Raw genomic sequence first — 27,059 nt, forward strand, 5'->3', positions numbered from 1 at the left:
GAGACTTCTCCTTTTGGTATAAATGTTCTTACTCTTCTTTTACTACAATTTATCTATGCTCTGACATCACTTGTGTGATATGGGTTCAATTCTGCTCACATGCGCACTTTAAATTATTCACTTTTAGGTTTTAATTTATTCACATTTTCCACATCACTATACTTTATGGCTTCATCATCTTCCAGATGTCGGCCAACACATCGTGATTCGAGTGTTTAGAAAGACATTCTGGGTCGTGGTGTGTTATACATACTCCAAAATAAGAGCTTGATGAAAAAACATTAGTACATTACTACAAAATACCAAATGTTCAAGGATATGCAAAATGAAGAGAGTTGCATTTCAAGGTTGAGGAATCTTGCACGTTTATATATGCTTTCACATTTTTCAAACTTGTTCATTAATTATTATGAATTTTATTTATTTTGAACTCCCTTAAAATGCTATTCATGAGGGTTTGTATGGTTTTAAAAATTCAAAAGACGATGTACCTATACTCAAAGCGTAAAGGATGCAATCACAAGCATTTGCATATTTTTTCACATTTTCCGCACTTGTTAATTAATTATTATAATTTTTTTAATGTGTTTGGTATTTTTACATTACTTGATATTTTTATTTTTAATGTGCTTTATAATTTTTTAATCTCACTCTTTGCGTATAGTATACTAAAATAAATAAATAAATAAAACTTATATTTTTTAAGTTTATATAGAATAATAATACAATAATACATAATTAATGTACAATATTTACATATACACTATGACTATTGTATTTTATCGTAAGTTGTTTTAGTAGTTTAAAAAATGAAAATCATCAAAATAACTTTTTTCTTAACGTATCAAAACGGGTTACCCACGTGTCACCTTTGTGAAAACTTGTTAAGAACTCGTTATTAACGGGTTCTTATCGTGTGATCTAATAATAACCCGATTAATTATTGTGCCGACCTGAAACCCATTATTTTCGTGTCGTTTACATGTCGTGTAAGAAATTGCTAAGTTTACTCGTAAGAGTTTGTTTTTATTTTTTATTTATTTTTTTATAATATATAAAAAAGAATTGTAAAGCTCACGTTGTCATTCAATGAGAAATCTGAAACTTCACAAGTATACACTAAACACTAGATAAAACTCCTATCTTATTCTCTCCAATCTTAACCCAACCCATTTGAAATAGAAAGTCCAATCCAATACAAGCTACCAAATGAGGCCTTAGATTTCGACTGAAGTTGTTCTGTAACATCCCACATCGACCAACGGAGAGGGGGTGATGTGCCTTATATGTACATGCCCACCTTTTATAGCACAAGGCTTTTTGGGAACTCACTGGTTTCGAATTCCATTGGAACTCCGAAGTTAAGTAAGTTTAGGCGAGAGCAATCCTAGGATGGGTGACCCACTGGGAAGTTCTCGTGTGATTTTCCAGAAAAAAAAACTGTGAGGGCGTGGCCAGGGCTCAAAGCAGACAATATCGTGCTACGGCGGAGCCGGTCTGGGATGTGACAGAATGGTATCAGAGCCAGGTTGCCGTTTGGTTTGAGTGTGCCGACAATGATATCGGGCCCCTGAGGGGGGTGGATTGTAACATTCCACATCGACCAATGGAGAGGGGGTGATGTGCCTTATATGTACATGCCCACCTCCTATAGCACGAGGCCTTTTGGGAACTCAATGGCTTTGGATTCCATTGGAACTCCGAAGTTAAGCGAGTTCAGGCGAGAGCATTCCTAGGATGGGTGATCTACTAGGAAGTTCTCATGTGAGTTCCCAGAAACAAAATTGTGAGGGTGTGGCTGGGGCCCAAAATGGACAATATCGTGCTACAGCGGAGCCGAGACTAGGATGCACACATTGACCAACGGTGAGGGGGTGATGTGCCTTATATGTATATGCCCACCTCTTATAGCACGAGACTTTTTAGGAACTTACTGACTTCGGATTCCATTGGAACTCTGAAGTTAAGAGAGTTCGAGCGAGAGCATTCCCAGGATGGGTGACCCATTGGGAAGTTCTCGTGTGAGTTCCCAGAAACAAAACCGTGAGGGCATGGTCAGGGCCCCAAAATGGACAATATCGTGCTACGATGGAGCAGAGACAGGGATGTGACAGAATGGTATTATAGCCACTTTGCTATGTGGTGCGAGTGTGCTAAAGAGGACATCGGGCACCTAAGGGGGGTGGATTGTAACATCCCACATCGACCAACGAAGAGGGGGTGATGTGCCTTATATGTACATGCCCACCTCCTATAACACGAGGCATTTTGAGAACTAACTGGCTTCAGATTCCATCGAAACTTCGAAGTTAGCAATCCTAGGATGGGTGACCCATTGGGAAGTTCTCGTCTGAGTTCCCAGAAACAAAACTGTGAGGGTGTGGTCGGGGCTCAAAGTGGACAATATCATGCTACGACGGAGCCGGTCTGGGATGTGACAGTTCTATGCTTTTGATATAGAAAATTGAGAAGTGTTATACAAATGTAATCTAGAAAAAGGGTTTACTGCAATTGTATCCAATTTGAACATGGTTTATTAATAAATTTTATAAAATAAAACTAAATCCCTATTCAAAAGGAGGAAAAGAAAAACCCTAAGAATCCACTACTAAGAGAGACCGTGAAGCTAAGGAGTTACTGAGTGGTTGGTTAATTTCTCTGTCCTGGAGAGAAATGCTATATTTAGATTTAAGGGGGTTTTCAACTTTAATCCTCGAAGAAGATTAAAATTTAATAAAAACCTGGTATTAGATTTAATATTGATTTTAGTCCTTTAATGTGTGCTTAGTTCAAATTCATATTATAAAATAAAAATAGATATCTTATTTAATGTCATTACATTAAAATTAAAAATTATTATTATACACATTTTAATTCATTAATTTTATTTAACTTCCTCTAATTGGTGTACCTAAACGTACATATCATAATATATTTTACTAAATTAGTGCATCGAAATGTCCATACCTAAATATATTGTAGTAAATTAGTGGCACATAAGAAAATATGTAAAAACATAAGTGTACCGAAAATTCTGTGTGACGACCCATCCCTAATTTTCCTATGTAATTTCTCTCCGAGTATGTGTTTTGACGACTATGCCTTACTGGCAAGTGACGTGGACTTATTCTTATCGCTTTCCATTTTATTTCTCGCTATCGCATTTAAATTGTACACGCTAGTACGAGTAGACGTAGATTTTAAAGTGTAAAAATATCTACTTCGGATAGATTTCGATTTCCTTTTACTGTAGGAAATATAGAAATCTATACCTTGGATTCCTTTTAAAACCCATCCCATGCACTCTCTGCAGCACTCCACTTTCAGCTATTCAATCCCATCTTTTCTGTATGTTTTGTCCCCCCTCTATCAGAAAAAGCAAAGAAAAATTGAAAACTTCTCTCTTCCTTCTCCCTATCCCGTGAGCTCTCTCTCCCTCTGCAACTCCATGAGCAAGCTCCAAAACTCATAGATCGAACAAACAAACTACATCATCATGCTCATCTCAGCCCCACGATCACAACCATACCCCTGGTTCGCGTGTTGACCGAGTTTTGAACGTCCAACTCGGAAGGTTCGACTCGGTGAGTTCGATACTACGGTTTTCAAGCCATGCATGGCTAAGGTAAGCCTTAAGAAACCCTTAGAACCTTCATTTCACTTCTATGGGTTGTTATTGATCCTTTGTTTGTGTTTTGAACGTGTGGTTTTACCCAGAAACTCGAGAAGAAGGAGAACCCGAAGTTTTCGTACAAGAACCGTGGCCATTTAGTCATTTTCAAACCATTTTTCTGGTCAACCTCGACCACAAATGGACTTCTCCTAGGTACTAACTTGTTCTATACATTCCTAACTTCAAAATGGCTTTTGAATCACTGAGTTTGGTTAAGTAACGAGTTAGAAATCAACTCTGGAAGTTGGGAAGAAAATTTTAGTTTCTGGTGGCCATTTAGTCATTTTGAAACCATTTTTCTGGTCAACCTCGACCACAAATGGACTTCTTTTAGGTACCAACTTGTTCTCTACATTCCTAACTTCAAAATGGCTTTTGAATCACTGAGTTTGGTTAAGTAACGAGTTAGAAATCAACTCTGGAAGTTGGGAAGAAAATTTTAGCCGTGGTCGTTTGGCCACTTTCAGACCAAATTTCTGAACAACACGGACTATATTCGAACTTTCTGTAAATTGAGATCGGTAGATCACATTCCTAGCTTTAATTTGGTTTTTGTAGAAGTGAATTTGGTTGATAATCTGCAAAACTGCAAAACTGCAGATTTTCGCGAAGAAGGCGAGTACAGTGTACTCGCGGGGGCGCGTGGGCGCGCGTGGACCGCCACTTTGGGCGGCGCGTGGGGGCGCGTCCAGCCTCCGGCCGGCACGTGGTTGGTACATACGCGTTCGTGTCGTCGAGTAGATCGATTTCATATATTTATACCCTAGGTTTGAGCAAACTATGGGCGTTTTATTTAGGTTTCCGTTATGTGCTTTAATTAATGTTATTTAGTTATTTCACATATAGAGAAAACTTATTCCGAGGATTTTCGAAGCCAAGCTAGGCTCGGGGGCTACGACCCAGCGACGTACTTGTGAGTGGGCAGTTGCTTTATACCTATATATATTTATAGTTTCCATAAATGCATATTTATGTCACTTTTACTCCTACATTGCCTAGTATCATTATTGTGATATAAACTGTGATAAATGCTGCTATATGGTTGTGATATTACTGTCATGGCATCCATACGTGCTTGTGTACATGCTCATCTTGCTGCACCAGGTGTTAGTACTCGCCCCAGGGCCAGGGCCAGTCCTTCACGTGTATGTTCACATCCGCACCGTTCGCTCACCTTGGATCCAAGTTTAGGTGCCAGTCTTGTCGGGTAGATTGCATTAGGCGATCCGACTTGTATGTGATGTGCTTTTGCACCAGTTTCACGTGATCGTAGTACTAGAGCATATTGATTACACCCAGTCCTGTTCGTGTCAGAAACCATCTGTTCGAACTTGTGTGTCAGCTTAGATGGATGAGCACTTAGTTATATTGATTATCACATGATTATTATTGTGGCATATGATACATCATTTACTTGGCATATTTCTGGTTATATGGTTGATATATTGGATTTTCATACTTACGTAGTATGTTTTGAGGAAACTATACTTGTTTTACGGCTAGGGGTTAGTATATTCAAAGATAAAGGTTTTCTTATAAACATTGTTTTACTGACCCACTCAACCTTATTTTTCGCCCCTCCAGGACCTAGATAGCTGTACTCTCTGTGGCACTCGAGGAATCACGGCAGTTCTGACATTTCCTTCTGTTTAGACGTATGAACTTATCACTACTATGTAATAAGTGTACTTTGGTTGCCTTGACTACTCTTTCGTAGTCTGACTGTCTATTACGCTCTGAATAATTGCAATGGGTTCAACCCACGAATTGCGCACTCTTTTACTATTTAGTCCTAATTAGTTTTAATTTTATTCACTTTTTGCATCACTTACCCTTATGGTTACGTCACCTCACGGTGACGGCCAGCATGCTTCGACCTTTCCAGGTCAAGGTGTGTCATCTGTACCTAAATATATGATACTAAACTAGTGCACTAAAATGTCGGTACCTAAATATATTATACTAAACTAGTGTACCGAAATGTCCGTACCTAAACATATTATACTAATGTGGTGTACCAAAATGTTCGCACCTAAATATATTATAATAAATTAGTGGCATATAAGAAAATATGCAAAAACATAAGTGTACCAAAAAATCTCTACGAAAATATTTTCGTATATAAGATACTTACCATAATGAGAATTAAAATTTATAATATTTTCATAAAATTTAAAATATGAACACCATAAAATTATAAATAAAAAGAGAGAAATAGAATACATATGTTGGCATTAAATAGAGTTTAGGGACTAAAATCAAATTTTTATCTTGTATAAGACATTTTTCTAAACTTCATCTTATTTAAGGATTAAAATCTAATTTTCTATAGATTGGAACCTTCCTTAAGTAGATTTTAGGTAAAATCTAAAACAAATTCATTTTAGATTTAAACCCTTTGATTGCTATACTACTTAGGAATAAAGTTAAAAATATTGATATGCAAATTTATGGAAATATCAATTGATATAACGGTTATGACAAGCCCCGATCAGAATCAAGGTGTGCTGGCCATCATGTGAAGCTGACGTAACCAAAAGTGCAAGTGATGAAAGAAAAATGTGAAAAAAATTTAAAATTGAAACTAGAACTTAATTAACTAATAAGGTGAGTGTGCAGTAGTGGTTACAACCCATAACTACAAATATTCAAAGCATAGATAACATAAGGGTAAAGTAGTCGAATTTGAGATGTACTTAATACACAAATGGAGATAAGTTCCTACGTTAAGAATGGGGATATGTCAGAATCGTTAGGTAATCCTTAAATGCCAAAGAGTAGGTCAGCTATCTAGGATCTGGAGGGGCAAAAAATAGAAGGGTGAGTTGGCACAAAAATAAAGATTTATAAAATCCATTTGTTTTCTAAACATACTAACCCCTAAGCTGTAAAACAAGTATAATTTCCCGAAAATCATACTAAGTATAAGTATGAAATCAAAACCATGCGGACATAAATCCAGAAATATGCCACAATAAAATATCTTAACAGCAATATGAATAAAATCATGTGCTTACCAATCTATATTAGTACGCAGTTGGAGTCACCTAATGTGACCTGTACGACTGCACCTATGGCTTATCAATCTATGCTAACTCACGAGTCGAAGTCACCTAATGTGACCTGCATGACAGGCTAGGTGTAATAATATACGCTCTAGTGCTGCGATCAAGTGAAGGATAACGCTATGTGCGGGTCACGTACGAGTCGGAGTCGCCGAATACGACTTGTACAATAGGCTAGGTGTAATAATATACGCTCTAGTGCTACGATCAAGTGAAAGATAACGTTATGCGTGTGTCACGTACGAGTCGGAGTCGCCGAATGCGACTTGTAATCTAAGGCGAACGTATGGTGTGGGAGGTGAACAATCACGTGAAGGCTGGCTCTGGTCTGGGGCAGGAGCATTAACATCGGGGTGTAGCAATGATGAGCTAACTATGTGAATATAAGCATGCCATACAATTCAATTGTTGAAAACAACACCATAAACTCGCTTACCTGCGTGTCTCGTAGAATTACTTTAGCATTTCACAACAGTATAGTTTTTATGAGCAGGTAAAATGCATATGAATATACCAAGATCAAATATAAATCTCAACCACCATGGCATTATTTTAAAAGTAAGTAAAACGTGGCATAACATGCATAGATCAACTTAAAAGCATTTGTGGAAACTATACAATATATATATGTATATGAAAATAAAATGCCCACTCATTGGTATGTCGTAGGATCGTAGCTCTCTAGTCTTGCTTGCCCTCGTATGTCCTCAGGGTAAGTCTCCCCTATATGCAAAACAACTAAATTAAATTAGTTAATATGGACATACACTAAAACTAGGAATAACTCCCTATAGTTTGCTCAAATAGAAGGTTTGAATATACAAAAATGTTCAACTCGAAGTACAAACCCGTACGTAAAAACCACTCGCCGGTCGGAGGCTGGACACGCCTTCACGCGTTGTCCAACCCACGACTATACGCGTGGCCATGCACAGGCACGTGCACAGTAGAAGCTGACGGAATCCAAGAATATTCCGTCAAACTTGAAGGAATATTTCGTTGAACAGTTAACGGACATTAACGACATTACTTGAAGTCGTTAGAATATTCTGTTAAGTCTGATAGAATATTTGTCGTCTTCTCTGGTGGGTCGTCGCCGGTCGCCGCCGTCTGAACTTGCCGAAAACTGGAAATCTTCGCCAGTTTCTGGGTAAAATTTCAAACCTTAATATCTAGCTCATTTCTCAACCTTTTTTCATGAAATTTATATGGCAATGAAGCTCGTGAAGAGTAGAACAAAGTTGTACCTTCCAAAAGTCCAAAAGTGGACGGGAAATGGCCTAAAAATGGCTCGAAAGTCTCGGCCAAAAGCTTAACTCCTTGAATGTGCTTGTTTTGACATCAACGCTTCTCCAAAACTAGTCTAATGGCCACGGGGAGTTAAGTAGAAGCTTCCCCACATCGTAAAATCTTGTAACTCGGTCGGGATCACGACGATGCCAACTCGACTGAATCGGAGCTTCCGAGTCGCTTCGCGTTGACCACTGAAAACTCAAGCATTAGAGAATCGATTGGTATGGTTGTGATCGTAAGGATGAGAGGATCACAATAGTGGTGTTTTTGGACTAAATTTGTGAGTGTTTGATGTCATTCTTGAGTGTTGTAGAGGAAAGAGAGCTCTGTGAGGGATAAAGAATAAAATGAGAGAGAGAGACAACTTTTCTAATTGGTGGAAAAGTGAGGGAAGTTGTCTGGTTGGGTGAGAGAATTGAGGATAGTGTTTGATTGGTTGTGAGGGGTTTGAGGGCACGGGTCCATTTTAAAAAGAACAAGGGATAAGATTTCAGATTTGCACAGTAGAAAGGTAATTAGAAATCTATCCAAAACAGTGTTTCTAGCACTGATAAAATTAACGTACCCTTGTAACAACGAGTACAAATTAATTACAAAAGCGAGACAAATAATTTAAATCTGCACAATCATATCCATGTCACTTGCCAACAAGGGCATAAATGTCAATTCACATACTCGCGGAGAAATTACATAGAAAATTAGGGACGAGTCGTCATAACCTATCCCCTTCAGAAAATTTCATCCCCGAAATTTCAACACTGACTACAGATCATAATCAAAAAACAGACGTAGATACAAATCACGCATGCGTTCCTCTGTCTCCCAAGTAGCTTCCTCAACTGAGTGGTTCCTCCACAACACTTTAACCATTCGAACAGTCTTGTTCCTGAGAACTTTATCTTTCCAGTCATGAATAGTCACTGGAACCTCGTCATAAGTCAAGTCTGGATTGATCTTTAACGGTTGAGGAGGAATCACATATGATGGATCTGAGACGTATCTCTGTAGCATTGACACGTGGAACACATTATGTGCCTCGATAACTCTGAAGGTAAATCAAGTCGGTAAGCAACTTCACCAACTCGCTGAATAATCTAGTACGACCTGATATAACAAGGGCTTAGTTTCCTTTTCTTTCCGAATCGTACGAAACCTTTCCATGGTGACAGCTTTAAAAACACCCAATCACCAACCTTATAAACTCTGTCAGTTGAATGGCTGTCGGCGATACTCTTCTGTCGATCTTGGGCTGCTTTCAGGTTAGCCTTTATCACCTAAATGTTCTGTGTCGTCTAATCCATGATCTCTGGGCCCACCAAAACTCTTTCTCCGACTTCAGACCAACACAGTGGGCTACGACATGGTTTACTATACAATGCTTCAAATGGTGACATACCAATGCTGGAATGGAAGCTGTTGTTGTAAGTGAATTCTATCAACGGCAAACGCTGGTGCCAAGCATCTCCTAATTGTAGAACTAACAATCTCAACATATCCTCCAGTGTCTGGATAGTTTTCTTTGACTGCCTATCAGTTTGAGGATGATAGCCGGTACTGTAAAGTAATCTTGATCCTAGAGCTTCTTGGAAAGCTACCCAGAACTTCGAAGTAAATCTGGGGTTTTTGTCAGAAATGATACTAATTGGAACACCATGATACTTGACAACTTCAAAGATGAATAGTTTAGCTAACCGACTAAACTAGTAGTTCTCTCACGAACAGGTAGGAAGTTTGCTGACTTAGTAAGCCAGTCTACAATCACCCAGATACCGTTATAGCCATTTTGCGTACGAGGAAGCTTGTACACCAAATCCATTGTGATATCTTCCTATTTTCACTGGGGTATCAAAAGGGGCTGTAACAACCTAAATGACTTATCTCTCTACCTTAACCTGTTGACAGACTGAACATCGACTCACATACTCAGCAATTTCTCTTTTCATACCAGGCCAATAGTAGAAAGATCGGATAGTATGGTACATTTTAGTATTCTTGGGATGCATCATATAAGCTGAAACATGCGTTTCATACAATATTTCTTTCTTTAGTTCTTCTACATTTGGTACATAAATCTGATCATCCTGCATCAACATACCGTCGTGCCTTCGAATCCTGAAGTCTTTCTTTTTCCCGCCTAACACTACCTGTTTTAATGCCTCAGATTCTGGGTCGTTCATCTGAGCCTCGAGAACACAATTCAATAGAACCAGTTTGACTTGAAAACTGGCAAGTAGGGCTCCATGTCGATCCATTTCTAAAGCTACTCCAATAGATCTCAAATCAGTGAGGAGAGGAACTCGACATGCATAAAGAGCATTAAGTTGGTCATGAGATTTCTTGCTGAGGGCATCAGCTACAGTATTCACACGACCGGGTTGATACTTGATAGTGCAGTCATATTCGATGAGCAACTCTATCCATCTTCGCTGCCTGAGATTAAGCTTTTTCTGAGTGAAGATATACTTGAGGCTCTTATGGTTAGTGAAGATTTTACACTTTTCCCCATAAAGATAGTGCCTCCAAATTTTCAAAGTGAAGACAATAGTTGCCAACTCAAGATCATAAGTAGGAGAGTTCATTTCATGGGGCTTAAGCTATGATAGAAGCATATTTATTGTGCATTTACGTTGTGTTTTCTTAGTTAAGTTAGTCTTTTAAGCCACTTTCATGTGTTTTCAGGTTTTAAGGGCAAAGTATGCAAAGAAGTGTATTTTGGAGCCTTTTGGAGCAAAATTGAGCTTGGAATGAATGGCACGTGTTTGGAGCAAAAGGAATGGACGAAATTGAAGAGTTGAAGATGTGAGGATTCCTAATCAACGCAGGATTCCTAATCAACGAAGGAGTCCTAATTGAAGAAGGATTCCTAATCAACAAAGGACTCCTAATTGAAGAAGGATTCCTAGTAAGAGAAAGAGTCCTAATTGAAGTATCGATAGTAGCCCAAAATAGGAAAGATCAACCCAAAATAGAAAACTTTAGGCTTAACTTTATACCTCAGTGACAGTTCTAGGTTGCTCCCAATTTTCTACTGTTGCTACTTTCTAGGGATTTACCATAACACCCTGAGCTGATATCACATGTCCTAAGAATGACATTTGATCCAGCCATAACTGACACTTACTGAATTTGGTGTACAATGGATTTTCCCTTAACTTCTTCAGAACTAGACGTAGATGTCTAGCATGCTCAGCCTCGGTCTTGGAGTATATTAGAATGTCATCAATGAAGACAATTACAAACCTGTCGAGGTACGGACGGAATACCGGATTCATCAGGTCCATAAAGGCTGCTGGAGCATTAGTTAACCCGAATGGCATCATAAGGAACTCATAATGACCATATCGAGTTCTGAAGGCTATTTTCGGAACGTCATCTCTTTTGATCTTCAACTAGTAGTACCTTGACCTTCGATCAATTTTCAAGAAAACACTAGCACCACGGAGCTGATCGAAGAGATCATCGATACGAGGCAATGGATAACGATTTTTAATCGTCACTCGATTTAATTACCTGTAATCGATACATAACCTTAAGGTTCCGTCTTTCTTCCTTATGAACAAGACCGGAGCTTCCCAAGGAGTAATACTCAGCTGAATAAAAACCTTATCCACAGGTTCTTGCAACTGGGTTTTTAGTTCTCTTAATTCAGCAGTAGCCATACAATAGGGAGTTAGAGAAATAAGATTAGTACCTGGAATTAAGTCGATAGTGAACTCCACTTCACGACCAGTGGTAATCCAGGTAAATCATCAGGAAAAACGTCAGGAAAGTATCTGATTACCTGAACATCTTCCACGCAAGCAGGATTATCTTCAGTGACCATCACATGAGCCAAGTAGCCTTGACAACCCTTACTCAACTACCGCTTTGCCCTTACGGTAGAGATAACTCCATGCTCTAAACCGTTTCGTTCACCAACAAACGTGACAATATGCATGTCTGTTTGGTGAAAAGTAACAACCTTCTGATAACAATCCAACTTGGCACGATTGTAATGTAACCAATCCATACCCAAGATAACGTGAAAGTCGACGATATCTAATGGAACAAGATTGGTTGGCAACACGATGTCCTGGGCCCCTATTTCCCTGGTTCTGATTTCCTCGTCTCTGGTTACCTCGACCTTGATTTGTCGGATTAGGCTGCCTGGTCTAGAAGCTTTCTCAAGGTGTTGGGATTGCCCCCCCAGCATACCAGTGCGACCCGCCACCCTGATATGGCGTATAGCCCCCTTGATATTGTGGATAATCGCCTTGGTAATAAGGATTTGATGGGTACTAGTATGCTCCTTTTGCATACTAAGCTATGTCACCCTGATAGTGGTAAGCACCACCATATCTTATCGGCGGGTAGGCACCAGGCCCTGACTCCTACATTAGAGGAACTGTAGGTGGTAGAGTAGGATGCTAAGGTTTTTGTTGATTCTGCGGGCAGTTACTAGCTCTATGCCCCATCTGTCCGCATGTAAAGCATCTATTATGTCCTTGCCTACACTCACCAGAATTTTCAGGATTCCTTATTTTTTGAAAGCGAGATCCACTTGTGGACTTGCCGTTTCTTTGTGGCGTATTGGAATTCGAACTGCCACTTGATGATCCCAAACTATTACCACTGCGCTTGAAATTCTGGTTCTTTCTAGGGCCAAAGGAAGACTGCCCACTGTTATTTCTCCGAGCATTACTATTTTCTTCCTCATCATCCTCATCATTAGGAGCATTCTCTGAATCTTCAACCCGAAGCAAAACCTCGAAAAATTCTTGATAGGTAGAACAAGGAGTCGAAGTCGCCATAAAACGCAACTGCTTGCGAATTCCCTTCTTAAAACGATAAAACATTTCACCGGGATTCTCTGCGATCTTTGGATAATAACGGGACAAATCTGTAAGCTTCTAATGGTATTCTGTAGCTGACATTTTTCCTTGCCTCAGCTTTGAGAATTCATCTCTCTTATGATCCAAATACTCAGGATGTATAAATCTAGCTTGAAATAGATGCTTGAAAACCTCCCAATTTGTGGCATCTTGAGCTGACAGTGGGCGTGATTCTTGAATCCACCATGATACAACCTCTAGACGTAAGAACTAGGTCATTGTCTCGACCTATATTTCTTTTGGAAGATTTCCTTGACGTTGCATAACTCAAAAGGTTCTCTTAATATGATCAAGCCACAGCTCAGATTTCTCCAGTCCTTTATTACCAAGGAAATTATTGATCTATGGATGGGACACTGTTTCCAAAGTAGTTCTTTGAGGAGGACAAAGTGCAGACCGAAAGGCATTGGCGATAGCCTCACCGAATTGCCCAAAATCTAGAAAATTAGTCTTAGAGGGTACACGTGGCATTCTATGAGGTGACATGATTCTGACATAAGAGATCAAAATATTTATTAGGACCTATAGCACAACGGATAAATGCAGGACTGACTAAACCTATGCTCTGATACCAAACTGACACACCCCGACCGGAATCAAGGCGTGCTGGCTGTCACGTGAAGGTGACATAACCAAAAGTGCAAGTGATGTAAGAAAAATAGGAATAAATTAAAACCAAAACTGGAACTTAATTAACTAATAAGGTGAGTGCGCAGTAGTGGTTACAACCCATAACTACAAAAATTCAGAGCGTAGATAACATAAGGGTAAAGCAGTCAAATTTGAGATGTACTTAATACACAACTGGAGATAAGTTCCTACGTTAAGAATAGGGATATGCCAGAATCGCTGGGTAATCCTTAAATGCCAGAGTAGGTCAGCTATCTAGGACCTGAAGGGGTAAAAAATAGAAGGGTGAGTGGGCACAAAAATAAAGATTTATAAAATCCATTTGTTTTCTAAACATACTAACCCCTAAGCTGTAAAACAAGTATAGTTTCCAGAAAATCATACTAAGTATAAGTATGAAATCAAATGCATGCCGACAATAAATCCAGAAATATGCCATAATAAAATATCTCTACAGTAATATGAATAAAATCATGTGCTCAACAATCTATATTAGCATGCAGTTGGAGTCACCTAATGTGACCTGTACGACTGCACCTATGGCTTATCACTCTATGCTAACACACAAGTTGGAGTCACCTACTGTGACCTGTATGACAGGCTAGGTGTAATAATATATGCTCTAGTTCTACGATCACGTAAAGGATAGCGCTATGTGTGGGTCACCTACGAGTCAAAGTCACCTAATGCGACCCGTACGACAGGTTATCACTTAACTTGGATCCAAGGCGAGCGTGCAGTGCAGGAGGTGAACAATCACGTGAAGGCTGGCCCTGGCCCAAGGTGGGAGCACTAAAACTAGGGTGCAGCAATAATGAGCTAACTATGTGAATATAAGCATGCCATACAATTCAATTATTCCAAAGAACACCATAAACTTGCCTGGACTTACCTGCGCGTCCCATAGAATTACTTTGGCATTTCACAACAGTATAATTTTTATGAGCATGTAAAATGCATATGAATATGCCACGATCACATATAAATCTCAACCACTATGGCATTATTTTAAAAGTAAGTAAAACGTGGCATAACATACATAAATCAACTTAAAAGCATTTGTGGAAACTATACATATATGAAAACAAAATGCCCACTCACTGTTATGTCGTAGGATCGTAGCTCCCTAGTCTCGCTTGCCCTCGTATGTCCTCGGGGTAAGTCTCCCCTATACGTGAAACAACTAAATTAAATTAGTTAGTTAATAAGGACATACACTAAAACTAGGAATAACTCCCCATAGTTTGCTCAAACAGAAGGTTTGAATATACGAAAATGTTCTACTCGAAGTCATGAACCCGTACGTAAAAACCACTCGTCGGCCGGAGGCTGGACGTGCCCTCACGCGCTGTCCAACTCATGGCCATTCGCATGGCCACGCACAGGCATGTGCATGGTAGAAGCTGATGGAATCCAAGAATATTCCGTCAAACTTGACGGAATATTTTGTTGAACAGTTAATGTACATTAACGGCGTTACCTAACGTCGTTAGAATATTCTGTCAAGTCTGACGGAATATTTTTCGTCTTCTCTAGTGGGTCATCGCTGTCACCGTCATCCGCTGCCGTCTGAACTCACCGAAACTGGAAATTTTCGCCAGTTTCTGGGTAAAATTTTAAACCTTAATTTCTTGCTCATTTCTTAACCATTTTTCATGAAATTTATATGGCAACGAAGCTCGTGAAGAGCAGAACAAGGTTGTACCTTCCAAAAGTTCAAAAGTGGACGGGAAATGGCCTAAAAATGGCTTGAACGTCTTGGACGTGCTTGTTTCGACATCAACGCTTCTCCAAAACTAGTCTAATGGCCATGAGGAGTTGAGTAAAAGCTTCCCCACATCCTAAAACCTTGTAACTCAGCCAAGATCACGACGATGCCAACTCGATCGAGTCGGAGCTTTTGAGACGCTTTGTGTTGACCACTCAAAACTTAACCATTAGAGAATCAGTTGGTATGGTTGTGATCGTGAGGACGAGAAGATCACAATAGCGGTGTTTTTGTACTCGATCTATGAGTGTTTAATGTCGTTCTTGAGTGTTGCAGAAGAAAGAGAGCTCTGTGAAGGAAATAGAAGGAGAGGAGAGAGAGAGAGACAACTTTTCTGATTGGTGGAAAAGTGAGGGAAGTTGTCTGGTTGGGTGAGAGAATTGAGGAGAGTGTTTGATTGGTTGTGAGGGGTTTGAGGGCACGAGTCTATTTTAAAAAGAACAAGGGATAAGACTTTCAGATTTGCACAGTAGAAAGGTAATTAGAAATCTATCCAAAACAGTGTTTCTAGCATTGATAAAATTAACGTACCCTCATAACAACGAGTACAAATTAATTACAAAGGTGAGACAAATAATTTAAATTTGCACAGTCACATCCACGTGACTTGCCAGCAAGGGCATAAATGTCAATTCACATACTCGAGGAGAAATTACATAGAAAATTAGAGACGGGTTGTCATAAGTTGCCTTCGAAGAAAATTGTGGAAATTTTGAATGGAGGGTATTATCGGTTGCCTTCGTTTGATATATAAGTTGCCTATTTATTCAGATTTAGTTGAAATTAGAGAAAAATTTCTCAAAAAAAAAAAAAAATTCAAAAGTTCAAATTCTATATTGAATTTCGAAAAAAATTTGTTAATGAATTGGTAAATATCTTCTATATTCATTGATATTTCCTATATCTTGTCCATATAGAACGAAGCTTGCATTTCTCTCTGCATTTCCATACCGATCTTTGATTTTTCGAATATTTTGATGAAAATATTGATAATTCCGTTAATATTTTTTACATTGCCTAGGAGCCTAGGGTAACCATTCCTTTCCCGTGTGATACAAATAAATATTTTTATTTTTCATTCCTAGCTTATCCTTTTTTTTTTTTGACAAATGATATTATCTACACTAATATTGTTCAATGGGCTAGCAAAGGGAGGGGGTATTTAGCCTCACAATGGGCTAGCATTAATATTGTTCAATGGGCTAGCAATAATATTATTCAATTGGCTAGTAAGGGGATGAGATGGGCTTAGCCTCACAATGGGCTAAAAATAATATTGTTCAAATTGACCTTTAGCGAGAATCGAACTTAAGACCTCTTACTTACAAGTGAAGAGGAATATCACTAGACCGTAATATTAAGTGGCATTCCTAGCTTACTCGTAAGTTAAAAAAATGAATATAAACATGATTTAGGCCAACATTAATTAAATTTGCAATTTTTATAGTATTTTTTTCCAAACGGCAAAGCCTTATATTTGATGAGCACTTTATGCTTATTGCCGCTTTCATGCTAAGTTCTCTTCATCTCTTCAACTTTTTTTCCCCCCTTTTGTTCGTGTTATCCTATCTTATATAGAGGAATAATTTAATTGAAATTTGTCTTGGTGAACCTTAGCTTTTGTCTGAAAAAAAAAAAAATGTTGGTTTTTGCTTCTATACGTTTTAAAATTTATCAAAAAAGTGATTTACAAACGCTATTTTTATGTTGAAGCTAGATAGTAATAGTCTTTCGCCACCGTACTGGCGACTGTCGGAATCCGGCATGGCCGGATGTCGCATCGTCCACTAGCAGACAAACTCGCTTTGTACCACCGGCAGGGACACGTAAGGGTTGGTTGTCAAATTAAGGACAAGACAAGTAGTAAAAGACGGTCAGGCCCACCCACTTCTCTGGGCCTTCATCCACACCCATCCACATCCTATCACCTGGGCCCAAACCTCCACCGCACACATTCATGCAGGCTTGATGTTCCTTTGAAACCTGGCAGGTTGGCGGCTCAAGCAATTCCCCTTCCCGTCGTGGATGTGCAAATGAACATTGATTCCGTTGTTTTCTCTCATGATGATTTTCTCTCGTCAAACTCTTGGGAATTTAGCCACTTAATACTTCAAAGTGGTGTATCAGTTAGGGTATTGACACAAATTTCCACCCTCCGTACCGAGATGGATTTATTCTAGCTTGACTAGGTTTTCCAGTTCATGACTATCAATTTCTCTAGCTGTTGGCTATATAAAAAATGATTGATTTAAAGAATACAATCAATTGGAAATTTGTCAATACACATCGATAGGAACAGCTTTGATAAATACTGATAACTCTCGCATGGAATATTAGAACGAAAAAATCCATTAGCTAATGAACTATTGCTCCTCCCTTCATTAACTCTACAATCATATTTCGGACTAGAAATTGGAAATCTTGGTATCTTGTGTTGGACTTGTATTTCATTTGTGTTTGCACTCGACCCTTGTGATGAAGAAAGGGTTTCCAGCATGGCACTTGCATCTAAATGTGACTCAATAATGTTTGGGATAGATGTTTGAGATGTTTAAAACAACTACAGCAAGAAAGCTCCGCTGAAGAACAAGCTTGAAAATTTACTTGAGGGAAATAAACATTTTCGTAAGCATTTTCTTAACAATGTAACTTAATAAATTTCTTGAGCAAGTATTTGGTTAATAAGAGATTGGTAATGCTGCTACATGATATATTTGAGCAAATAAACTCACACTATTTATGAAATGAACCAAAATAACTTACACAGTGTCTGGAATGTAACAAAAACACTATTTCTGAAACTACAACAAGATAACCAACACTATTTATGAAAGTAAACCAAAATAACCCATATTATTTTTGGGACTATATTAAAATAACCAACACTGTTTCTGAAAGTGAACCAAAATAACTCATATTATTTCTGAAACTACAATAAAAAACTCATATTATTTATGAAACCTAACCAAAATAACCCATACTGTTTATGGAAGAGAACAAAATAAACAATATTTATTGAACTACAATAAAATAATCCACTATTTTTGAAAGTAAACCATAATAATTTGCATTATTTATGGAACTACAATATAACAACCCACATTATTTCTGAAAGTAAACAAAAATAACTCACATTATTTCGGGAACTACAGCATAATAACCCCCATTATTTTGGAAGGTGAACCAAAATAACTCATACTATTTCTGAAAGTACAGCATAATAACTCACATTATTCAGGAACTACAACATAATAACTCATACTATTTCTGGAACTACAACATAAAACCCACACTATCCCTGAAAGTGAATCAAAATAACTCATACTATTTATGAAACTACAACATAATAACCCACACTATTTCTGAAAGTGAACCAAAATAACCTACATTAATTCTAGAACTATAGAATAATAACTCATACTATTTCTGAAACTACAACATAATAACTTACACTATCTTTGAAAGTGAACCAAAATAACCAACACCATTTTTGGAACTACAACATAATAATGCATACTATTTCTGAAAGTGAACCAAAATAACTTATACTATTTCTAAAACCACAGCATAATAACTCACGCTACTTTTGAAAGTGATCCAAAATAACTTATACTATTTATGAAAGGTAATAAAATAAACACTATTTCTGAAACTAGAACAAAATAACCCACACTAATTCTGGATTTGAAAAAATAAATATCGCACACTATTGTTTTAACTATCGCAAAATTATATATTATTTATCAAACTAAAGAAAACACACTATTTCTTAAGATTCTAAAAGATGTTAGGTGCTAGTCGGGATATGGATTGGGCTTAGGCGGATGTAAGTAATTTTATTATTTATCTTTTTAGTACTTTGGTGAATTTGATAGAATTAACTGAAAGTTTAAACCGTAGTACTTACGAAATATTTTTCAGAAATCATATGAATTTATTGTAAAATTAAAACAAAATAAAAGTGCAAAACATGTGATGTAAAAAAATTGAACATCAATAAAAAAATAAAAAGGGGAAGAAGTGACACATGGATGACTGCAATGCAGAGTTAAGGAGAGAAATAAGAGAGATGGACGGAGGAGAAAAGAAATAAAGGAGAGAAAAGGGAGGGAAGTCGGCCAATCATAAGAGGAGAGAAAATGAGGGGAAAGGAAGGAGAAGGAGAAGGAGGGGAACCAAATCGGTTCCCCCTTCGACCTGTGACCCAGTTGTGACCGGTGAGTTTTTTTGGCTAAATTCATCGTTTTTCCGACGAATTGGGCCGATCCACCACTCCCAATCATCATCTGGACTCTTCCTTTACCATTTCCACACCAAATTTGAGGAGATTGGGTTCGGGATTGTGGAGAAATGAACTGGTGGGTGCAACGGGCTTTAGGGCGGTGATCCATCAAATTCAAAGGTAACTCCGTCAACCACCACCACCACCAAAAGGCTCTCCTCAACCTCAGGAACAAAACCCAAGCAGTGGAGGAGGCGTTGGAGCTAGTATGGAGGTTAAATCAAGGACACCCAAATTCTAGGGTTCCTCGGGTTTGAGGCAATTCCGAGCACTTTGTACCTGAATTGGACTTCAGCCCTGGTATGAAAATTGCTCCCCTCATTGAGATCTACTTGCTTGTAAAATTTGGTAATTTTTAGAGTAGGTAAAATTTTCCGGCGAGTCGGGGCTGTCGGCCACCACGTGCGGCGGCACATGGCGGCGGCGCATAGGCTGAGACCCCACCTGACCTTCATAGGCTAATTTTGATACCATGATTCCATATTTTAATATAGTTTCGTAATTGATTGCCTAGTTGGCCGTCACTTGATTATTATATGAATTGACGATCCGACCGTTTGATCGGCACCAAGCCTTAATATGTAATATTTTAGAACATGAGGAATTAACGAATCGGGAATCAGATGTGCAGATCTTCCTGAAGTGGATTTCTAAGTTTGTAAAATCAAACGTTGACCTCTACTTGAATTTGCAATGGTGAAGATCCAACTGTTGGATCGTAATAAAATTTTAGTATGTTGTTCTAGAAGCATAATGTGGACTTTGCGAAGTTACGGATCAGAAATCTATTAGCGGATCTTCCATTTTAGATTTCTAGGGTTGTGGACCCTACTTTCGACCTTGATCGATGGTTGGCTCTTTAGTCAACTAACCCAAGTTCTTCTAGCGTGTCGGTTATCTTAGAGTACGGTTGAGATTTCATGGAGCTTTATGGGCTTATCATGATGACGTGTCTCCTCAGTTGACGTGTGACTCGATTCGCATACCAGTGGCATCGTATTATATTATACTTGTTTATTAAGTATGTTTTGATTTGTGCATTGAAAATGTTTGTGGAATGTGGTTTGATTTGTACGATTGGTATGATGTGATGAAATGTGAGGGCTAGTAGTGGACCGTTAACCCACTGTCATGGGGATTCGTTGCCTTGATATCATTTCATATCTTGCTTCGTTGATCCAATCTAAACTCAGTACATGCGTTTTGTTTCATTTCGTTCAGCCTTCTAAATTGAGTACTTGGTTCTTGTATTGTTTCTTCAAATCGTTGCTATATTCCTTGGACTTCCACTCGATTTTGTTGAGTGATCCGTAACTGGGTTTCGCTGGGGTTTCGTTGAGTGGTTTGATTCCCTGCTCCGTCTGGATTTCGTTGAGTGGTCCGGAATCCCTTGTGTTCCGCGATTTCGTTGAGTGATCCAGGACAACTTGGATTTCATTGAGTGGTTTGATATTTATTGTACTCAGCAATTCCGTTGAATGGTTCAGAATCGTATCCTAGTTTGGATTTCGTTGAATGGTCTGAAATCCCCTTTTAACTCATTGGTTCCTTGGATTAATTCATTTGAGACAGCTTTAGAGATGTAGGCTTCGGCCAAACTGTGTCGCTCTAGCTTTGCATTTCAGTGTATTGTATGTGTTATTGATTGATGTGATTGTGGAATGATGTTGGTTATGATTGTTGTCATTATGATTAGATTCATTGGCCAATATGGCTAGAGAATAATGTTGTGCTTCGTCGATTGTTATTTGAGATATCGCATGCCCTGAATAATGATTTATGTGATGAATATTCGAGTGTAGTGAGGGACAAAATATGATTGGCTTGATCCCTATTTAGGGTACGTAGGTAGTCTAACGAGGATGTTAGATGCATCCATAAAGTATACGAAAAATTATTACGCAGTTGGATCTCGAGTTGTGTTTTGCCCATATCTTGGAGGCAGGGTATGTTAGAGATACGGGTATTTGTTGACGACACGTGTCGATCCTGGACATATGTCGGGATCGGAGCGTGACATATAATTTAGGGCCTTCGCCCTTATGGTTAAATTTGAGGAGCTTTTGGTTAAACAATATTTTAGGTTGGTTTTTTGTTAAAATAATCTTGGTCCAAGCCATTTTCATTAAAGGTTCTTATATTTTATATAAGGGGAGGGGGAGTTCAGCTAAGCCACACAATGAACAACCTAATTTGGTATCGAATTCGCCATCTATGAGCTTCGAACCTAAGACCTCTCACTTACAAGTGAAGATGAATATCACCATACCGTAGTATTGAATGACTATTTTTTTTACTTTTATAATTTTCTTAATAATTTAAACTATGGTTGACGTTAGCCTTGCGTCACATAGGTAGAGCACTAGCCTAGACGATATTGCCTAACTTCTCCATCAGGATTGCCTTTAGCCTAATTGCCCAATTGGGCTAGAGTGTTTAGGGAAGGGGAGTGGATTGGGTTGCCTATCTCCAAGGCAATAAGCAATGGTGGAGTTACTCTTAATGGGCGCCCTAGCAGCAATGGTAGAGTTGCTCTTACTTGGGTTGCCATACCCCAAAGAGACCTGCATCAGAGGACTCTTTAATTGGTGAAGTGGGGGTAAAACGCTTGCTGAATAACGTGTTGCGAGTTATATATTTATATATTGGTTAAAGTGTAAATAGTAGTATGTTGTCCCACATTGACAAAGTGCATATGTAATGCCAATTATAACTCCTATATAAACTCCACTTTGGAGATTAATGAATATACCAGAAATTCCCAAATATTGTCATATATATTTTTGGTATTTTACCATGTTTAATTCAACTTGGCATCAGAGTAGTTCGCTCTAGGTGACATATGTGCTTTAATTTTGCGCCCACTTTTCTTAGTATTATGCCATAAAAAAAAAAAAAAAAGTGTCGAGAATAGTACCATGCTGTATTGCTAGTGTGTTGTGAACAGTGCATTGTTGTTATGCCTGAACAATGATTCTGCTATAGTGTTCTAGTAAATTGTCTTAATTTCATTGCATATCTTTTTTTCCTTGAAGTGTGAAACATGTGTCATGGCTAAGAGTCATTGTGCTTGCTTTCCCATAAGTGATTCTAAGGCTACTTTGCCATTTGATTTGATACATTTTGATGTGTAGGGTTTGGCGAAGGTTACTTCTAATGGATTTCGTTAGTTTGTTACCTTTATTGATGATTGTACTCAATTAACTTGGGTTTTCTTGATGAAGAATAAGAGTGATGTCCCTTTACTTCTTCAAGAATTTGTGCAATAGTGTCTACTCAGTTTCAAACCAAAATTAAGGTCTTCAGGTCTGATAACGGAAGAGAATATGTGAATCACACTTTGGCATGCTTTTTTCGTGGTCATGGTATTATTCACTAGAGGACTACTCCATTTACACCCCAACAAAATCTTGTGTCCAAACAGAAGAATCGTCAAATAATGGAGGTTGCTCGCTACTTGATGTTGGATAAATATGTTCCTAATAATCTGTGGGGTCATGCTGTTTTGGCTGCTATGTACTTGATAAATTATGTTCCAAGTAGGATTCTAGATTTTTAGACACCGTTTGATGTGCTACAAAAACATGTTTCTCTTGTTTGTATATCCAAACTTCCTCCGAAGGTGTGTATGTGGCGTATGTGTATGTCTACTCTCATCAGTGGAGTAAACTTCATGCATGTGCTCTATGATGTGTATTTATTAGATATGTTAACAATCAGAAAGGTTATAAATGTTATCAACCTCAGACTAAAAAAACTTATATTTCCATGGATGTCACTTTCCACGATGAAGTTTCATATTTTGTGAAGCCCTTTTCTGACTCCCCACTTCAGCGGGAGAGGGGGAGTGAAGTGCAGATTTGAAGAGATGGTATGGATGATGTTTTACATGTAGAGTTGGGGACATAACCTATTATGTTGCGTGATACTGACCAATCAACTATCAATGGCGATCGGTCAACTATCATTCCAGAGACTATTTTTATTGATGACCCGTCGAATATGCCCAACGAGTTGCTTGTTGTTGGTATATCTGACGAATTGCTTTTTGATGACTAGTTGCTTGTTATTGGTATGACTAACGAGGTTCCTGTTGATGGTTCGTCCGGTGATGATTCTTCTAATGGTTTGGTACAAAATGGTGACACACATGAGGTAAATTTTGATGATTCTTCTACTTATCAGTTGCTTCCACGAGTTAATCGTGGAAAACCTAAAGTATAATATGAGTCTCATATGCATGCCAAAGCCAAGTATCCTATCAACAACTATGTGTCTACTCATCCTTTGTCCAAACCATATGCATCTTACATATGTCAGTTATCTAGTGTATCATTTCCAACAAAATTGCAGGATGCTTTGTCTGACCCTAAGTGGGTTAATACCATGAATGTTGAGTTGGAAGCTTTGGAAAGGAATTCCACTTGGGATTTGGTTCTGTTGCCAAACAGGAAGAAAACTATTGGATGTAAATGGGTGTTCACTATTAAGCATAAAGCATATGGTTCTATTGTTCGGTACAAAGCTATATTAGTTGCTAAGGGTTATACTTAAACCTATGGTGTGGACTATCATGAGACTTTTACTCCTGGTGCCAAACTAAACACTTGCGTATTCTTCTGTCCTTATCAGTAAACCAGGATTGGCCCTTATTGCAGTTTGATGTTAAGAATGCCTTATTTCATGGTGATTTTAAGGAGAAAGTTTATATGGATCTCCCACCTGGTATTGGTATATCTCTTGAAAAAGTTGTTGTGTGCAGATTGCAAAATGCTTTGTAGGGTTTAAAACAATCTCCTAGAGCGTGGTTTGGGAGGTATACAAGTTCAATGAAGAAGTTTAGGCATTTTCAGAGTTATTCATATCATACTTTGTTTCTAAAGCAACGAAATGGTAAGCTAACTACATTGATTATTTATGTTGATGACATGATAGTGACTGGTGATGATCAGGAGGAGGTACAACGCCTTCAAAAGTACCTAGCTACAAAATTTAAGATGAAAGAATTGGTTGAATTGAAGTATTTTCTTGCAATCGAGGTTGCACGATCCAAGCATGATATTTTCCTGTCACAACGGAAGTATGTTCTTGATTTATTAGCTGAAACAAGTATGTTAGATTGCAAGCCTGTTGATACTTCGATTAAGTAGAATCATCGTCTGGGCTTATTTCCGGATCAAGTTCCTACTCGTAAGGAACAGTATCAGAAGCTTGTGGGGAGATTAATTTATTTGTCTCACACTCGTCCTAACATTGCTTATGCTGTTCGTGTGGTAAGTCAGTTTATGCACTCACCTAGTGAAGCTCATATAGATGCAGTAATCCGTATTTTGAGGTACTTGAAGATGGCTCATAACAGAGGCTTGGTTTTCTCCAAGAATGGTCATTTGAATGTAGAAGGGTATATATATGCAGATTGGGTAGGTTCTATCACTAACCGGCAATCTACATCTGGATACTTTATTTTTGTCGGTGGTAATCTAGTTACTTGGAGAAGTAAGAAACAAAAAGTGGTGGCTAGGCCAAGTGCTAAAGCTGAGTTTCATGGTATGTCTCATGGGGTGTATGTGAGTTATTGTGGTTGAAAAAATTGTTAAGAGATCTTGGATTTAAACCCAAGGGTGTTATGAAACTCCATTATGATAACAAGGCTGTTATTAAGATTGCTCATATTCCAATGCAACATGATAGAACAAAACATGTGGAGATTGATCGACATTTCATCAAAGAAAATTTGGATGATGGAATTATTAATATTCCAATTATGGGATCTTAAGATCAACTTGCTGATGTGCTTACTAAGGTTGTGTCTAATAATGTGTTTTCCAACTCGCTTGACAAGTTGGGCATGTGTGACATCTTTGCTCCAACTTGAGGGAAGTGTTGCAAGTTATATATTTATATATTAGTTAAAGTGTAAATAGTTGTATGTTGTCCCACATTGACGAAGTGCATATGTAATACCAATTGTAACTCCTATATATACTCCACTTTGGAGATTAATGAATATACAAGAAATTCCCAAATATTGTCATATATATTTTTGGTATTTTACCATGTTTAATTCAACTTAACGATGGTGAATCCAGCAACTCTTGTACTACTACTTAAAGGATCTCACACGTTGTTCCTACCCCAACAAACTCTTGTATTATTGCTCAAGGGATCTCACAAATTGTTGCTAGCCCAAGAAGAAGAGGCATGGGCAGATGAGGTAGAGGTAGGGAGAGCAATAAATTTAACTCCGTTAGGTACTAATATGGTAATGAAGGTTACCAAACATGACGAGCAACTTTCTGCCAGAGGTACTGATAAATATGCAACATACATCAAATTATCTACGCCCGATGTCAAAATATTGACATCCGTAACCAATGTCACATTATTCACAACTGGACCTAATATCAGATGACTCACATCGGCAACTGAAGTTATAGCTGTAGTCGAAGTCATATTATCCTCACCAGCAGCTGATGAGGAATTGTTCAAATTGGTAACTGCATCGTATTCAACATATTTGTTAAGTTAGTGACAGTCTGAACATAAATAACAACCATAGTCGAGGAACTAATGGGATAAGCACTCTCAAGCATAGAATAGATTGATCAGACTCTAAACGAGTTGCACCAAGGACTAAAGGAATATTAGACAAAAGAAGGACCTTTTTTGTCATCAAGTAAATTTGGTGGAGTTGGCTCAACAACTGCGGTTTTACCTGTATCTTTCGGGACATACTTGCTTACCACTCTTTCTCACTTATGACGATGACGAGAACATGATCTGCCTCACCCTTGTGATTGAGAGATTTCCCCTTGTTTAACTTGACAATTTTGGATGGGGCGTCCCATGCTTCCATAACTAGAAAAACTAGGTGGAAACTTGTCAAATTCAAGACTCACCAATAACAAATCACCATGAGCACGCTCAACTAAAATCTCAAAATAAGATTAGTGGAAAGATTTACATCAATTAAAACCTGAGCATACTAGCCAATGCTCTTGTTCAAAGTCGCATGATTAATCTTAGTTGGAGTACCTATTCCAGATGCAATTTCAAACAAAGTAGTAGGGTCCCAATATTCTAAACCAAGATCGCATAACCGCACCCATAATTGTGCACTACTGTTTTTTAAGTTCTTTGGAGAAAAACGAGGCGTACATTAGTAAAACCTCAAGTTACTAGGTTGAAGAGAAATAACACCACTTATACAAACGTGTTGCATATATTCAGGGGATGCAAATTAGAAAACATAAAACCCCTTCCCCTTAGGAATGGCCTGCCAAGATTGCAAGGAAGGCTATAACCTCTGTAACCAAAAAACCATGTTCTGAATAGACCATGGCTTATTTCCTTTTTGCAGCAAGACGCACGAGATTATGTTTGCCCTTATCAAAACCACCTCTAATAGGATTCTTCCGATACCTGAATAAAGACTAAACCACCTTTTATTGTAGGCACCGGCAAAGTATCAATCTTA

The 27,059-nt window shown here is 38.3% G+C and overlaps 1 long non-coding RNA gene across 2 annotated transcripts; it reads left to right on the forward strand.

Moving 5' to 3' along the window:
• The first annotated feature begins 3,332 nt into the window (after positions 1 to 3,332).
• LOC139191469 (uncharacterized) lies at positions 3,333 to 5,450 on the forward strand. 2 transcript variants are annotated; one of them, XR_011575536.1, is made up of 4 exons: positions 3,333 to 3,625; positions 3,718 to 3,826; positions 4,274 to 4,586; positions 5,258 to 5,450. It is a non-coding gene; the product is annotated as an uncharacterized lncRNA (long non-coding RNA). The 2 variants fall into 2 exon arrangements; XR_011575535.1 differs by having other exon boundaries at positions 4,520 to 4,586.
• Positions 5,451 to 27,059: the final 21,609 nt, after the last annotated feature.

The sequence above is a fragment of the Malus domestica genome, chromosome 14 (assembly GCF_042453785.1).
Source record: "Malus domestica chromosome 14, GDT2T_hap1".
Classification (NCBI taxonomy): Eukaryota; Viridiplantae; Streptophyta; class Magnoliopsida; order Rosales; family Rosaceae; genus Malus; species Malus domestica.